Below are 12,994 nucleotides of genomic sequence, written 5' to 3'. Positions count from 1 at the left end.
ATGAGGAAGCTGTCTCAGATAAAGTCTAAATTGACCTGGAAAATCTGGGATTATACTTTTATTTTCTTTTTTTGTTTTTGAGATGGAGTCTTGCCCTGTCACCTAGGCTGGGGTACAGTGGTGTGATCTCGGCTCACTGCAACATCTACCTCCACGGTTCAAGCAATTCTCCTGCCTCAGCCTCTAGAGTAGCTGGGATTACAGGTGCATACCACCATGCCCAGCTAATTTTTGTATTTTTAATAGAGATGGGATTTCTGCCATGGGTCTCGAACTCCTGGCCTTATGTGATCCACCCACCTTGGCCTCCCAAAGTGCTGGGATTACAGGCATGAGCCACTGTGCTGGGTATACTCTTTTCATTTTCTTAGTGGAAATACTAAGTAAAATAAGGAGTATCTGTTCTCAACACATGGCAACCCAGCAACATTCAGGCCAAAGAGGTAGCTTGTCACCAGTCTTTCACTGCAGTTAGTCTGTTATCTTATCAGAAGATCACAAGCCGGCCTGGTATGGTGGCTCATGCCTGTAATCCCAGCACTTTGGGAGGCTGAGACAGGAGGATCACCAGAGGTTGGGACTTCGAGATCAGCTTGGCCAACATGGTGAAACCCCATTTCTACTAAAAATACAAATATTTGCCAGGCATGGTGGTGCACACCTGTAATCCCAGCTACTCCAGCGGCTGAGGCATGAGAATCGCTTGAACCTGGGAGGCAGAGTTGCAGTGAGCTGAGATCATGCCACTGCCCTCCAGCCTGGGCAACAGAGCGAGATTGTGTATCAAAAAAAAAAAGAAGTGCATGTGGGAAGTAGTTGGCTCTTGTGATCCCCCAAAGGAAGGCAGGCAGAAGCAGAGGTAAAGAGGGCTGCTGGGATGCAAAGGGTTCCCCAGGTCCTTGGGCCCACTCCTCTCAGGCCTCTAACCTGAATCCTGGGCATGTCAGCTCATAGCCTCATGACACAGAAAGGGCATCTCACTGCTGCCAGTCATAAAACCTGGAGTGGCCTCTGTCTGGTGGGCTATGGGGTCAAGTCAGTTCCTTGTTGCCAGGTGGCAGAGATCCAGGATCACAACTGAAGGGGTGGCCAGCCCCTCCACACCTGTGGGTATATCTCGTCAGGTGGGAGGAGAGACTGAGAAAAGAAATAAGGCACAGAGACAAAGTATAGAGAAACAACAGTGGGCCCATGAGACTGGCACTCAGCATACCAAGAACCGGCACTGGCACCAGTCTCTGAGTTCCCTCAGTTTTTATTGATTATTATTTTTATTATCTTAGCAAGAGGAATGTGGTAGGAGAGCAGGGTGATAATAGGGAGAGGGTGAGCAAGAAAACATGTGAGCAAAAGAATCTATGTTATAATTAAGTTCAAGGGGAGGTACTATGCCTGGATGTGCACGTAGGCCAGATTTATGTTTCTCTCCACCAAAAAATCTTAGTGGAGTAAAGAATAACAGAGCAGCATTGCTGCCAACATGTCTCACCTCCCGCCATAGGGCAGTTTTTCTCCTATCTCATAATTGAGCAAATGTACAATCGGGTTTTTTTTTTTTTTTTTTTGAGACGGAGTCTCGCTCTGTCGCCCAGGCTGGAGTGCAGTGGCCGGATCTCAGCTCACTGCAAGCTCTGCCTCCCGGGTTTACGCCATTCTCCTGCCTCAGCCTCCTGAGTAGCTGGGACTACAGGCGCCCGCCACCTCGCCCGGCTAGTTTTTTGTATTTTTAGTAGAGACGGGGTTTCACCATGTTAGCCAGGATGGTCTCGATCTCCTGACCTTGTGATCCACCCGTCTCGGCCTCCCAAAGTGCTGGGATTACAGGCTTGAGCCACCGTGCCCAGCCTACAATCGGGTTTTATACCGAGACATTCAATTCCCGGGGCAGGCAGGAGACAGTGGCCTTCCTCTATCTCAACTGTAAGAGGCTTTTCTCTTTTACTAATTCACCTCAGCACAGACCCTTCACTGGTGTCGGGCTGGGGGACGGTCAGGTCTTTCTCCTCCCACGAGGCCGTATTTCAGACTATCACATGGGGAGAAACCTTAGACAATACCTGGCTTTCCAAGGCAGAGGTCCCTGCGGCTTTTCGCGGTGCATTGTGCTCCTGGTTTATTGAGACTAGAGAACGGCGATGACTTTTACCAAGCATACTGCTTGTAAACATTTTAACAAGGCACGTCCTGCACAGCCCTAGATCCCTTAACACTTGAATCCATACAAGACATGTTTCTGTGAGCACAAGGCTGGGGCAAAGTGGCTGGGGCAAAGTTACAAATTAACAGCATTTAAGCAAAGCAATTTTTTAAGGTGCAGGTCAAAGTGGAATTTCTTATGTCTTCCCTTTCTACACAGAAACAGTAACAGTCTAATCTTTTTTTCTTTTCCCTACAACACTGAGATGTATAGAAGTTCCAACAACAACAACAATAATAATAACAGCAACCACTTAAAAATCTACAGCATCCCCTGTGTGCCAGGCACTGTGTAGACATTACGTGTATATAGGCATTTCAGCCTCACACAACCCTAACAGGCAGATGCTGTTAGCATCATTACCCCTATTTTAGAGATGGGAAAGAGGCCAAAAGAGATCAAGTGACTTGCCCAAAGTCACAGAACTAGAAAGGGATGGAACCAGGATTCAAAGCTAGGCAGCCTGGACCCAGAGCCTGTGCCATTAGCCACTATGTGATTCCACTGTTTGAGGTTCTAAACACTGAAAATATGGTGGTGCCTCTTACCATAGATGTATGTAATCTAAATCCAAATCATGCTCAACTCTGAATTACAGTAAGAAAGTTAAAACACACAAACAAACAAAAAAACACCTTTTCGTTTTTGCTTGCGTTTCTCATGGTTTTGGTGCTGGAGCCCTGAGTAACACTTTGTTACTTGGATAACCGGTCCCAGGGTTTGTGAAGGGGTTGGTAGTGAGCAGGCAGCGCGCACATGCAAGTGCCTCTGTACCCCCTGCCACCGCGCAGGGAGTCCCCCGGCCCCATTGGCTCTCACTTTGGGGGCTCTGGCTGCCTTATACTCCTAGCAGCCCACTTCCATAAAGGGAGTGACACGCGTCCCACACTTGCTTTTCTTTTTCCTTCTTTCTTTCCTCCTTTCTTTTTTTCTTTCTTTCTTTCCTTTTTTGTGTTTTGTTTTTGGTTTTTTGAGACAGGGTCTCACTCTGTCTTCCAGGCTGGAGTGCAGTGGCATGATTTCCGCTCACAGCAACTTCTGCCTCCCAGGTTCAAGCGATTCTCCTGCCTCGGCCTCCCGAGTAGCTGGGATTACAGACACGTGGAACTACCACGCCTGGCTAATTTTTTGTATTTTTAGTGAAGCGCAGTTTCTCTGTGTTGGCCAGGCTGGTCTCGAACTCCTGATCTCAAATGATCCACCCGCCTCGGCCTCCCAAAGTGCTGGGATTACAGGCATGAGCCACTGTGCCCGGCCCCTCTTTTAATTCATTAAATGAGTTTGGCGGCGAGTAATCAGAAACTCGACTGTCAGTGTAAATGGAAACCCTAAAGAGGCCTATTATCTTAAGCAGTCTGGTCCACCTTGCCACCTGCCTCTTCATGGGTCCGCTTCTCGAGTTCATACCCTGTGGTCATACCTCAAGTTGGCCGCTACAGGGTCGGGTATCATTGTCCTCTTATAACATAATGTAAACATTTTTTAAAAAGAGAGGAGAGGGCTGGGCGCGGTGGTTCACGCCTCTAATCCCAGCACTTTGGGAGGCCGAGGCAGGCAGATCACCTGAGATCACGGAGTTCGAGACCAGCCTGGCCAACATGGCGAAATCCCGTCTCTACTAAAAATACAAAAATGAACTGGGCGTGGTGGAGGGCGCCTGTAATCCCAGCTACTAGGGAGGCTGAGGCAGGAGAATCACTTGAACCCGGGAGGCAGAGGTTGCAGTGAGCCGAGATCCCACCACTCCAGCCTGGGCGACAGAACAAGACTCCGTCTCAAAAAAAAAAAAAAAAAAAAAAAGAGAGAGAGGACAGAGGGAAGAGAGAGAGAGGAGAGAGACAGAGCGAGAGAGGGAAAGAGAACGAGAGAGATAGGGAAAGAGAAAGAGTGAGAGAAAGAGGAGAGAGAGAGAAAAGAGAGAAAGAGGGGAGAGGGAGAGAGAGAGAAGGGGCGGCAAAGTGGTTTATTTCATATGGTTTGCTCCTGTTTGAGCAAAGAAAACCCATCCAATAAGCAATCCCACAGACATTTGTTTACCTCTCATTGGCCAGGATGAGGTCACATGACTATGCCTAGACCAATCATTGGCAAAGTGGGTGTTGGGCTCAGACCAATCATGACTCACCTCCTGGGCCAAGGGCACATGTCTTCCCTGAGCAATATTTGGCCTCTGTATGGAAGGAAGTAGAGATGGCTGTTGGGTAGGCTGCCTTATGAACCCCTTTCTCCTACCTCTCATGTCCCTGTTCCCAAAAGTCCTAAAAAGTAGAAGGCCTGGGGCAAGAAGAAGGTCATGCTTGGAGAGTAGGGGAGGTGGTTTGCTCATTAGTGAAATTTATAGTTATTCCTTCATAGAATAATTGACCTCTTTTTCCTAACTTCTAAGGCTTCAGAAAATTCTTAAATTCCACGGCCAAGAACACTGTATTAATTTTCTATGGCTGCTGTAATAAATTGCCACAGATGTAGTGGCTTAAAACAATACAGATTTGTCTTCTTACAGTTCTGGATGCCAGAAATCCAGAATCAATTCCCTGGGCTAAAGTCAAGATTTGTCTGGGCTGGTTTCTTCTGTAGCTTCTAGGGGACGTGAACCAAAAAAAAAAAAAAAAAAAAAAAAGACACTAGGCAACCACCAGTGTATTCAGTGAGGGAATGGTAAAGGGGAGCTTTTACTAGAAAAAAGAGATTTACCTAAGCTGCTTAGAAACACAGAGTTCATGGCTGGGCGTGGTGGCTCACACCTGTAATCCCAGCACTTTGGGAGGCCAAGGCGGGCGGATCACTTGAGGCCAGGAGTTTGAGACCAAGGTGGCCAGCATGGGGAAAACCTGTCTCTACTAAAAATACAAAACATTACCCGGGTGTGGTGGCAGACGCCTGTAATCCCAGCTACTCAGGAGGCTGAGGCAGGAGAATCACTTGAACCCGGGAGGTGGAGGTTGCATTGAGCCAAGATCGTGCCACTGCACTCCAGCCTGGGTAATGGAGCGAGACTCCATCTCAAAAAACAAAGAAAAAAAAAGAGTTCATTAATTCCAGAGGTTCAGAGCCAGAGTTGTCAGTTCATTGGTGGAGATGCTGTTGCTGAGGCAAGTATTCTCAAGAACGTGTTATCGGAAGTCCTCAGGAATGCAGTTCATGGCAGGGCAACACCTGTAATCCCAGCACTTTGGGAGGCCAAGTCGTGTGGATAGCTTGAGGCCAGGAATTCGAGACCAGCCTGGGCAATATGGCAAAACCCCGTCTTTACTAAAAATACAAAAAATTAGCCAGGCATGGTGCTGCAGGCCTGTAGCTCCAGCTACTCAGGAGGCTGTGGCGGGAGAATCACTTGAGCCCTAGAGGTGGAAGTTGCAGTGAGCCAAGATCGTGCCACTGCACTCCAGCCTGGGCAACAGAGTGAGACTCCTGTCTCCTCTCTCCAGTCTCAAACAAAACAAAACAAAACAAAACAAAAATGCAGCTCTAAAGAATGTCTAGTGATAAACCTCATCAAACCAGGAGATGAGTGAAAGGTGTGAAAGGGTTTTTAGAAAGTCCTTGGAAACAATTCTTATCTCAGACATGAGATCATGTCTTTTTTGGGCCTTCCCAGCTCTATTTTGTCTGGGTCTGACAAAAGTCACTCCATCCTGGTATCTGCAGCTTTCACAGGGAGATCCCTTTCCTTGCCATTTTCAACTTCTAGTGCCTTCCTCTGTTCCTTGGCTTGTGGTCCCTCCTCCATTTTCAGCGAGCATTTGTCTTCCTCTCCTGACTCTGATTCCTCCTGCCTCCCTTTCATGAGGAGGGTTGTGATTACGTTGGACCTGCTCGGATAGTCTAGGACGATCTCCCCATCTCAAGACCCTTAAGCTAGTCACATCTGCAAAGTCCCTTTTGCCATGTAATGTAATATCCACAGGTTCCAGGGAGTAGGACATGAATATCTTTGGGGGCCATTATTCAGCCCACCCACACATCCCAGCACCTTACCCTCCAAATCCCCTTACAGGACAGCTTACAGGGCAGGAGGGAGACAGAGTGCAATCTGAGTGCCAGTGTCTTCTCAGTAACATTCAGGAGCTCGTGATTGTGGTTTTGGAGCCTGTGTGGCTTAGGTTTGTGGTAGGTGCTTGGAAGGACGTTTGTGCGTGAAGGACAGGATCCCATCAGAAGGCCATCTTTCTTGGGAGCCAGTGGGGAACACTTTTAACTCTCTGTGTGTTTTGTGTCTTTGCAGATAAACAAGTGACATTTGCTAGAGTGAATATGAAAGAAGGTAGCAGATCCCAATAACTCAAAGTGACTTTCATCAAATCACATGCTGACATTAGCTTCATAACTTTTTTTTTTTTTTTTTGAGAGGGAGTCTTGCTCTGTCACCCAGGCTGGAGTGCAATGGCGCGATCTCGGCTCATTGCAATCTCGGCCTCTTGGGTTCAAGTGATTCTCCTGCCTCAGCTTCCCGAGTAGCTGAGATTACAGGTGCCCACCACACACCTGGCTAATTTTTGTATTTTTAGCAGAGGCGGGGTTTCACTGTGTTGGTCAGGCTGGTCTAGAACTCCTGACCTCAAAAGATCCACCCACCTCAGCCTCCCAAAGTACTGAGATTACAGGCATGAGCCACTGTGCCAGCCAGTTTCATAACATTTTTAATGAACCTATTTTGTGAGGCAATGATGCAAGCTCTTGGGTTAACATGTAGAATTTGTGCGCTCAGGTTACAGACCACTCAGCCTTGTTTTATTCTCTGGGCATCCTTTCCTTTTGTTGCAGCTCTGGTGCTCGCCCCCTGACTTTCATGACCTTACTGTCATCTTTTAGATATTGGAAGCCTTGCATCCAGCTTTTGAGCTGCACTTCTTCACCTTTCTGCCTGCTGAGTGTCTCCCATGGGGGATGACTTTTGACTCCTCTATTGGTTTCTCCCATACAGCCTCACCCTCTCTCTGCAAATGGAACCAAAGCTTGGGGGAGACCCTGCTGGGTCCTGGGCAGAGGTACAATTGAGTAACCAGAATATATTTCAGGGGCAAATCAGTGATGCACTGGTAAATATTAACAACTGGCTCTGCAGAAAGAAACAAATTCCAATCTGTAGAATTTGCCTATTTTGTGATGCAAATACACCCACTGTGTCTGTTTCAAGCTGTGAATATGGTGTCAATCCGAACGTGGAGTCCGGAAGAGGTGAGCACAATCAGCTCCAGAACACTGGGGCCAAGCAAAGGAGAAGCCACCTCTTCCATGACAGAAAAACTCATCAAACACACTCTCTGGAATCTGTTCCAAAGGAAATCTTCAGCATGGTCACAGTCCCCCCTTTGAGTTGGAACTCCATTTTGCTCCTCAATCTTTCCCACTGTCCTTCCTTCTTTCTTGTGTGAAGTCATGCTGGCTTACTGGCCAGACACTCACCATGAAGGGGATGTGAAAGGGCTGATGGAGGCGATCTACTCCTGTGTGATGTGAGTGTTACACAGAAGGAAAATGGTCAACTCGTTGCAACGGCCAAGGCACATTAGCTGAGCTAATTAGTCTATGGCTATGAAAAAAAAAAGAAAAAGAAAGAGAAAGAGAAAGAGAAAGAAAGAAAGAAAGAAAGAAAGAAAGAAAAAGAGAAGAAAAGAAAGAAAGAGGGTGAGAGAAGGTAGGCAGAATATGTTATTTATGTTCTTAGAGTATCCAGATTTCAATTAATGACTTTGACCTTCTTAAATTCCTGTTCCAAAATCAAATGGATGCATTTATTTTTCTTCCTTTCTCCATCTCTACACACAATGGAGTGGGGCACAGTGAATGACAAAATCACCAAAAATGAGCTGTGGATGGGAGAGTCAAGGTAACCAGATAGTCCACAAACTGCATGTCAGAATTAAGTGACTGACAGCTGGCCATGGTGGTGGGCACTTGTAGTCCCAGCTGCTTGGGAGGCTTAGGCAGGAGAATTGCTTGAACCCAGGAGGTGGAGGTTGCATGAGCTGAGATCGTGCCACTGCACTCCAGCCTGGGTGACAGAGCAAGACTTGTTTCCAGAAAAAAAAAAAAAAAAAAAAAGAAGAACTAAGTGACTGAGAATTGATCAAACATGGAACTGTAACAGTAAATGTTGCTGACGAAGACATGAAAAGGTATAATGATGTTGAAAAATCCACATGTCTGGACAAAGATCTGCATCACAGTGTCTGCTGCGCTGTTTTATTGGCCTTGCCCTAAAACACAACCAAGCAGAGGCCAAGCCTGGAGGGCACACCGCTCCCTGGAAGCAAGGTGCAGACAAGGGCATCCGAATGTTTGTTTGGTTGAGCTGCTCTTTCTCCATTGTCTGCTGCCTTACTGGTTATGACATGCGCCAGATTAGCCTTCTCCCACTCATTCCACTGGCATTTGTTAAAACAGCATTCACTGAAATGCAATCTGGATGTGTCTTACAGCCTGACTGTAACTTTCCACTTTCAGGGAGAAGTAATAAGGGGTTCACGAGTCCTGATTTTACAGTTGAAAACAAGGATTCTAAAGCATAAACCTGGGAGAAATTCTTCTAAAGAGTAAAGGAGGAGGGGAAACTGAAGTTTGGTTCCTAAATACCCCTAGGACATTGTGCCTCTTGGTCCTCGCATTGATTAAAAGGTAACAAGAGAATCAAGAAAAAGTATAGATCCAAATTGGCTAATAAGGATATCCAGCCATAGGGTGAAATGTAAAATATCTAACAATCTGGGTGGGGAGTGGGGGGACATATTCAGGTTAGGCTTAGTTTGCCTTGTGCTTTTTCCCCATCATCTACAACAATTCTGGACCAATTCTGGACAACCTCAGACTAGAATTAGGGTGACTGGAAAGAGGATTCTAAATTGCAAAGTTTAAGGATGCTTGCACTGTCAGGTTTGTGCAGATTTTGCCATTGCGCTTGCACGACCCTGAGGGGGAGTGCCACCTTAAATATTGTGCCCTAGGTGCCTCACTGTCATCCCAGCCCTGCCAGTCCATTTAGGGATTAAAATATATTTTTCAAAAATTGTTTCTTCCATGCGCTTAGCTCACTACCTCTTTCTAAGCCCCTTAGGAGACATTTTAGGGAATAGGAACAGAAGCGGTTCCTACTTTGGGAAACCAGTGACCTCATTGCTAAGTGTTGTCAAATAGACCTGGGTTAACTCAGCACTTACTGTATCGTTGGGCAGGTCAGTTAACTTCTGGAGTTTCCTTTCTTCTTCTATAATGTGCATATAATAATACCTACTTGACAGGATCGTTGTGAACATTGGAAGTAATTGACAAGAAGTGCCAGTGACAGTGCCTGGCACATAGTATGTGCTCACTAAATGGAAGCTTTTCTTGTGTTATTTTTATTGCTGATAGTAGTGGTCATGTTGACAGAACCAACCAGCCAACAATCTTTAGGTGAGAACACGCACGTGGACTTGCAGCAAAAAATATCCAGAAGCTGTATCCGAGGACAGATTTGACAGATTCATGTCAGATTCAGATGCACATAACCCACGTGGGGCCCTGACTGTGTGTGCAGGAGTTTCCCAGCATTTTAACTAATGACCACAGACAATTCTTCATCAATTATCTATTCTCATGTACTACATGATAATTTTTTTACACTAAGTATGTCTCACGCAACATTTGGGACATACTTATACCAGAAAACCATTTTTCATTGCTTATTTGCAATTCAGACTTGACTGGATATCCTGCATTTTATCTGGCAACCCTCGGAGGGGAGTTGTTAGTACAGGGACTCTAAAGTGGTGCCTGCTTTGGGTGTGCCTCTGGAATGCACATTTGTACTGATGGCCCCTGAGGCTCAGCACTCTGCACAACTAGCAGGTGAACCGCTGAAGCTTTCCCTGGTTGTTTTGGCTCCTGGCTTTCTCCTCCCACCCTCTCCAACAGCTTCTCCTGGTGCAGGAATGGACATGACAGCTGGCAGTGCAATGCAGATGGGAGAGGCAGGGTGGGGTGAACTGGTTTAGATTACACAATAGTCAGCTGGCCCCATGTCCCTCAACCAAACTCCCAAGGAAATGCTGACCGCCTTCTGGGGTTGCCACCACCTCAACCAGCCCTCTGTTTCGGGGCTTTTCTGTCTGATATGTGTTTCATAAGAGAACAAAAGGAGAGCCAGCTCTTGCAGAGAGCTTTTGCTTCTGGAACCAGAATTTCTAAAATAAACCTCAGGTTCTTTTATCTCATTGTGACATTCTGGGTTATGTTAACCGATAACCTCAAAGAAAAAAAAAATGGTAAAATCATGATTGTCATACAGAAATAAAAATGAACACATGTTAAAGATTTTATTTAACTCCATAATGAGGAAACTGGTAAGATGTTACAATAAGTTCAGATAAGTAAAAAGAAAAAAAAGCACAAATTTATATGGAGTAAAGGAACGTTGAATAAGCAAATGGATACAAAACTGGCTTGAAGGTGTCATGGGCTGAATTGTGTTCCCCAAAATTCATATGTTGAAGTCCTAACGCCCAGTACTTCAGAATGTGTAGGTCATTAGGGTGGGTCCTGATCCAGGATCACTGGTTCCTATAAAAGAAGGTTTGAGTTTGACACATACAGCAGGAAGACCATGAGACGACATGAGAGAACAGCCATCTATAAGCCAAAGAGCAAGGCCTTGGAGGAAATCAACCCAGGCAGCACCTTGATCTCAGACTTCAAGCCCCTAGAATAGTGAAAAAATAAATTTTGGGTGTTTAAGGCACTCAGCGTGTGGCACTTTATTACGGTAGCCCAGACACGCTAATACAGAGGTGAAAGGGTTGTTTGCATGTCTATAGATGAGAATCATTTTCAGTTCCCATTAGTTACCTATAATTTGTGGAGTTGTAGAATAGCTCCCTTAGAATCAGATAACCCACTCCCTGGCAGCCAAGTGCCCTTGTGCCCACCCCTGTCGAGCCCCAAAGGATGGCAAGGTGGGGTGGCAGGAGCTTCCGTCCCCCATATTCCGTACATGCCCCCACTCTCCTGGAGAGCAGGGGCCTGCAAGGCAGCACTCCCGGCCCCTGATGCTCCGCAAAGGGGTGGGTGGGGCACTCCAAGTGGGGCAGCTCTCCCTACACGTGCCCCACCCCCATGAGTCAGTTCAACCCTATCAGGGGCTGAGCAGGGGCATCCCCTCCTTTTTTCATAGTCTCCGTGGATGTCCCCGCCCTGTAGCCACCAGCCCCTTGCTGCTCTCCTTTAATGCCAAAGGGCCCCTGCCTAGGGCACAGGCCCAACCTGTGTGCTGGGGTCCCCAGCAGCAAACACTGGAAAATCTTTTTTTTTTTTCCCTTTCTTCTTCCCCACCCCTTAATTTTAACTTTGTGGTCACTAAGTGTCCCTGCGTGCCAGCCGAGTGTGCGGACGGCAGTGCTGTTCTGGAGGCCTGGTCCATCTGAGTTTTGAGGGGTAAGGGGACCAGCATGGGTGTCAGCTTCCCTTCCCCACCTGCAGCCAGGGACTGCCTGGTAACCAGCTGTGATCCTGTCCGCTCCCTCCCTGATCCCTCCCCTGCTCACGTCCTTTCTCTATGAACTTAAATCGAAACCATTTCCCTCCATCTCTCCTCCTACTCCCATGTGGAGGGGGAATGTGTGCTGGCCAGGGGGGAGGACTGAGCACCTGTGCCTGGGGCTGGCTCCCCCTGGGGTCCCCGACTCAGCTGGTGGCTGTGGAGCTGAGTCCCCTCCCCATAATCCCTGCAAGGCCGGCACCCACCCTCACTACCTGCACCTGCTGGGGTCCCACCCTCTGGAGGCCTCGGAACCTGGCTGCAGACTGGGAAGGCTGGAGAGGCAGAGGGCAGCAGCCACCAGCACTCTTCCCGCCCCACCTCTTCCCCGGGAGCCAGGCCCTACCTGTGTGGTGGTGGGTGGGCTGACTGTCAAGACATGTGTCATGTACATTTGTATCATAAAGAAGTGACCACACATACACACACACACACAAAATCAGATAACCCAGTCAGTTTAATAATAAGAGTTAATTTATGATTAGAATCAGCAAACTGCTTGTGGTCAAATCTAGCCCTACTGCCTGTTTTTGTAAATAAAGTTTGTTTTCTTTTTTTTGAGGTAGGGTTTCACTCTGTCTCCAGGCTGGAATAGCTGAGACTATAGGCATGTGCCACCATGCCCACACCCAGCTAATGTTTGTATTTTTGGTAGAGACAGGGTTTCACCATATTGCCCAGGCTGGTCTCTCAAACTCCTAGCCTCAAAGGATATAGCTGCCTCAGCCTCCCAAAGTGTTGGGATTACAGGCGTGAGCCACTGCGCCCAGCCCGCAGAGTTTTATTGGAACATTTACTATGGCTGTTTTCACAAGACAAAGGCAGAGTTAAGAAGTTGCATCTGCAAAGTCTAAAATGTTTACTATCTGGTCTTTTACAGGAAAAGTTGTAGAGCCTTCTCTAGACAATGAATGGTTTTCCATTGAAACACAAATGTTTCCCTACACTTGGAAGGTCATTCAAGGTCATCCAGCCCCGGGGTTCCTAGATTTTAAGATCTTATGGGTCAGTAAAATTTCAAAATAACATTTTGAAGATAGTTAATAGGGTCTCTAGTGTTTACTTCTGTCAAATATAACCACCTCATGAAAAACGCATTTTAACTACTCATATTTTAAAGTGAATAGCATATGAAATAGCGTATGAAAGCTTGCTGCATTATCCTTTCTTTCATTTCTCTGAGTTTTGGTAAAAACTCCACCCCTGACCAGACAGTTAATGGTCTAGATTGTGGAACCACTGACCTGGCCCAATCTCAGGCACCAGCTGCTGGCTCTGTCCAGGGA

At 46.9% G+C, this 12,994-nt stretch overlaps 1 pseudogene; it reads right to left on the bottom strand.

Moving 5' to 3' along the window:
* Positions 1–1,248: 1,248 nt before the first annotated feature.
* LOC144339460 (uncharacterized) lies at positions 1,249–2,168 on the bottom strand (annotated as a pseudogene).
* Positions 2,169–12,994: the final 10,826 nt, after the last annotated feature.

Source organism: Macaca mulatta, chromosome 2 (genome assembly GCF_049350105.2).
Source record: "Macaca mulatta isolate MMU2019108-1 chromosome 2, T2T-MMU8v2.0, whole genome shotgun sequence".
Taxonomy (NCBI): domain Eukaryota; kingdom Metazoa; phylum Chordata; class Mammalia; order Primates; family Cercopithecidae; genus Macaca; species Macaca mulatta.
The sequence above is the reverse complement of the archived record's forward strand: the minus strand, read 5'-3'. Positions and strand labels throughout refer to the sequence as shown.